The following is a 4,755-nucleotide window of genomic DNA, read 5'->3' as shown; positions in this document are numbered from 1 at the left end:
ATCCTACGTCACTCATCATGGGCCGTCACCCGATGGGCGTTTGTTTCTAGACTGTGGGCGCATTTCAACAGGATAAAACAAAACCCATTTCGTGGGTTTGCTTTACCCCTTTTTAATGCAACCCCCATCGTGCACCATCCTGTGCTTCGGCAGCGTCTCCTCCTTATCCAGATCCATCGCGGCGCCCGCAACGCCTGCGTGGGAACCCGGACGCTGCTAAGGCCCCGGGTCAGCTGGGCCCTCCCCCTCCCGCTCCCCCCAGCCCTTCCTCCCCGGGGGCTTCGTGCTGTGAACAACTCTGAGCTCCCACACGGGCAGGTTATGACCTGCGGCAGGTGGCACACACCAGACAGGGGGGTGGGGGTGCGGGGGGGCGGGCGGGCGGTGGTATCGGAATGGCGTGGGAGCACCCTTTACAGCCAGGCCCCAGTGACCAGCTATCCAGGGTGGCCTGGAATGTCCCTTTTTTTGGGGGGGGGGGCACGCCTGTGGCTTGCAGGATCTTAGTTCCCCAACCAGGGATGAGCCCGTGGAAGCGCGGAGTCCTAACCACTGGACCGCCAGGGAATTCCCAAGGGATGTCATGGTTTTAACCCTCAAAGTCCCTTACCCCGGGAAACCCTGAAGTCTGGGCAAATCTGGACGGTGGGCCATCTCTGGTATGTGTGTTTTTCCCACACAACCGAGCAATTAACTCAGTCCTCTGAGGACACGGACCAGAGTCCCACAAATTTAACTCCATTCTGACACCATCTACCTGGAGATCTCACAGATTAAGGGCTCAGTCCCACAAGACCACCCCCCCCGTCCCTTGCCCATTCCCAAGGTGTCATCTGTGCTTCTGACGGACCAGCTATAGATCAGAGATGCGGTTCATTTGCAGGAGGGGCTCACAGAACTGGAAAACAGTTTACTCACTAGATTACCGGTTTAGTTTTGTAATAAATGAACAGCCAGATGAAGAGGTGCACAGGGCAGGGGATGGGGAAGGGGCACAGGGCCCCCAAGCCCTCTGAGCCCACTCTCCCCCCCACTGGAAGCTCCCTGAACACCGTGCTTCTGGGTTTCTATGGAAGTTCCATTATGCAGGCGTAGGCATGGTGGATCAAATCACTCCAGCCCCTCTCCCCTCCCTGAAGGCAGGGGATGCAGACGGCACTCAGAGTTCCCCAGGCAACCAGCCCCCACCCACAGCTGCTTTCCAAAGGTCACCACAGGAACAAACTCAGACGTGCCTGAAAGGGGATTGTTAGGAATAACAAAGACACTCCTGTATCACTCATTACTTGGGAAATTCCAAGGGTTTTAGGAGCTCTGTGCCTTGAACAGATGAAGACCAAATATATATTTCTTATTATATCACAGTATCACCCCACCCTCTGGGGCCCCAGCAGACCTGCGAATGGGCACATCTGGAGGGCATCTGGCTTTGAGTCGCCTACTTTTATTTTAAATTCTAACTGCTGAGGGCCTTTTACTGTATGGGACCTGGGACTGTCCACCTGGGCAGTTGAGGAACTAGAATAGTGGGTGCCCTATCATTGCGCTTCCAGAGCAGCACTTCCCAGCTCAGGGTCTCAGCAGCCTGTGCCTGGGGAGCTTTAAACAACACCTCGCCCACCAAGTTCTGACTTCCTTGCTGGTGCGCATGCGTGCGCGCGCGCGCGCGTGCGTGCGTCTGAGAGCGCTGGCGTTGCCGCTTTTAAATGGACTTCAGGTGATGTCAGCTGAGGTTGAGACGCCGCTGGCCCAGAACCATGCTTCTCAAAGGCTGGTTCAGACGGCAGGCTCAGCTTCACCAGGAAATTTGTTAGATGCAGATGCTGGGCCTGGCCCCCGACCTGCTGAATGAGAGGCTCTGGGACAGGCTTGAGTTCCACAGTTGAGTTTTGCCAAGTCCTGCAGGTGATTCTGATACACTCTATAGTGTGTGTATAGCGAGGTGAAGCAAGCAGATGGAGGTCTAATTCTGGACATAAGGGTGCCTCTGTGCATGGGGGCTGCAGGTGCTGTGGTTGCAGGGGGTGATGCCCCCTCGGGAGGAGGCTCAGAGGGACCTCCCCTCCTGCCCCCCACCCCCCCCCCGCACCGTCCACCCTGCCTCTCACTGGCTGCATGACCTTGAAAGAATTAAGTTTTCTGTCTTGTCAAAGTGCAGGTGAAGGGGTCACAAGAGCCCCCTTCCCTGAGAGGAAGTGCGTTGAGGGTCATGATGTCTGCGTGGGAGGCGGCAGGTGGCAGAGTTTTCTGTGTCTCAGTCCAGGGCAAATCCCTGGGCCCCGAGAGGTCCAACCTGGCAGGGACCAGGGAGCCCTTCCCAATTGCAGCCCCCCTTGGAGCCATCCTCATACCCTGGGTGCATGCACGGTCCGTCCCATCTCTTAACCCAACCACAGAAAATGGGCTCTGGCCTGTCAGCACAGTCCTCGCCTTCTGTCCATCCCTCCCGCTGTCCAGAGCCCCGCTGCCCCCCCGGCCTGAGAGTACCCACAGACCTTTCCAGATCCCTCGGAGGCACCTCCAAAGTCTGAGGCCCTCAAGTGCACACTTTGTCCTCAGCTGAGCTGCAAATGAGCTCTCCGCGGTGTTAACGATCACGGTGGTTAAAATGTGACCGGCCCAGGTGGAAGCTTCGATCTTTTTACACAGCCTTTCTGGAAGTAATTCTTTAACTTACTAAAGAATGTACTAACAATGATGAAAAAAATCAGATGGCACACTCAACCAGCAAATAAAAGCAACTCAGGTGAAAAGGCCCAAATTGTGTGATTCCCACATGCACAGTCCAGGGGCAGGGGCCCTGGAATTCTAGAACCAGCCGGGCTCAGGCCTCAGCCCACCGTGGCCGGTCTACCCCCGGACAGCCCTGTCCATGGTGCTGCCGTTGGACACTCCTCCTAAGTTAACACCACGAACTGTATCAAATCTCATCCCTTAACCACTGTTCTGGAAAAAGCATACATTCTTTTTAAATTCCAGATTGCAAACAGAATAATCATTCTGTTTCTCTGAAAAGTCACTGTATTTCGTATTTCTCATCCTGTGTGGTTTGGGGCCTTTCCTATCAGCTTGAAGCTCTTTCGACAATCGAATGTGTCAAGTTAGATAATGCTGTCCCGTCCTCCCCCTTTTCAAACAGGGACTTGGGCTTTAGTTACTGAGTATTTTTTGAACTTCCTCATTGTCGAATTGTCCCACAGCTCAGTTGTAGTTTAAAATGCCATTGCTGATGGCACTGTTTGAGATGCAGTAGTGTTCACTGTGTCTTGGTTAATGTTTACAAATGCCCAATGTCCTTCAAATGCCAGTACATTGTTGTTGTGTGGTTGTTAGGATGAAAAAATGTTGCTTTCTGGGGCCATAGTTCTAAGCCCAGGCTGGTGTTTTTGTTTTTAATTCCAAAACTTTAAAAAAAATTTTTTTAATTGAAGTCTAGTTGATTTACAATGTTGTACCAATCTCTGCTGTACTGCCAAGTGACTCAGTTATACACATATAGACATTCTTTTTTTATATTATTTTCCATTATGGTTTATCACAGGATATTCAATGTAGTTCCCTGTGCTGTACAGTAGGACCTTGTTTATCCCGGGCTGGTGTTTACTCCAGTTCCAATGGCAAGTGAGTCTTTAAACATCTTTTTCTATAACAGAAGATCCAAACCAAAGGGAGATAAGTATTTGAACTGGAGGATGTGGGGCAGACACAGCTTACTGCAGTCAAGGGCCCTTTGCTGCCTCACATGAACAGGAAGGAGCTTCGTCCCTCTACAAAGAGCCAGAGCCAAGTTGAAGGCATGCTTGTTAAAACATTGGACATCCACACTGATGTGATGTCACAGACGTGCAGTCACTGTGTGCAGGAGTGCCAGGCTCAGGGACGCTAACACTGGGCCCCAACCTGTGGCCCTCGGGTCCTTTCTGTGCGCGACCCCGTGACCTTGTGATGGTCAGCAGTGCTGTGAGCTGAGCTGTGCCACTAAAGCGCACGGAAGCTGAGGTCACGGAGGTAGGAACTGGCGGGGCTGGGATGCCAGCCTCACGGTCCTGATGCGCTGTTTTCCTGGCCCTACGACCTTCCGCAGGCACACTCCTGGGCCCAGTTTTCCACGTCTGGCAGCGGGCAGGATGAGGCCACGTTGCCTTCGGTCCCTGCATATCGTAGAGGCACAAATACACTGCAACCAACTGTGTCCTCCCGGCCGAGAAAAGTCTTTCCACACTGACCCTGGGGATTGAGGGCCAGTTACATTCCAACTAGTTGGGGCCGTCTCAGGGAGAGCAAGTATGGAAGATTTTAAAGGCCACGCCGCTGAGTCCCAGCACACTGAGAGGGAGGGACGCTCTGAGCAGTCTGCACCACACCTACCTCGCCGGGGTCAGCTAGACTCCGTATTAGACTGCAAGGCCCACTGCCCGGATTTCACCGCAGCCCGCAGAGTTGAGGTAGGTGTGGACAGCAGTGGAACACGACCCAGTAAGTGACGTTGGGGCCCTGAATTAGGTCAAAGATGACAGACACCTCCCCCGTGACGGACGGCCCACCCCTGATCCCAGCACTGCTGCTACTGGGAAGGTGGTCTTACCAGGCTGGTCCAGGAAGCCACAAACCAGTGACCCCAGGAAGCTTAGGAGAAGTATCCCTGGCTTCCCTATACAATACCCAAAGCCCCACTGTACTTTGGCTATGGAAACACAATCTTAAAAAGAAAGCAACTGGGGCTTCCCTGGTGGCGCAGTGGTTGCGCGTCCGCCT

This window comes from Physeter macrocephalus, unplaced genomic scaffold (assembly GCF_002837175.3).
Source record: "Physeter macrocephalus isolate SW-GA unplaced genomic scaffold, ASM283717v5 random_936, whole genome shotgun sequence".
NCBI lineage: Eukaryota > Metazoa > Chordata > Mammalia > Artiodactyla > Physeteridae > Physeter > Physeter macrocephalus.
Note: the sequence above shows the minus strand (reverse complement) of the source record.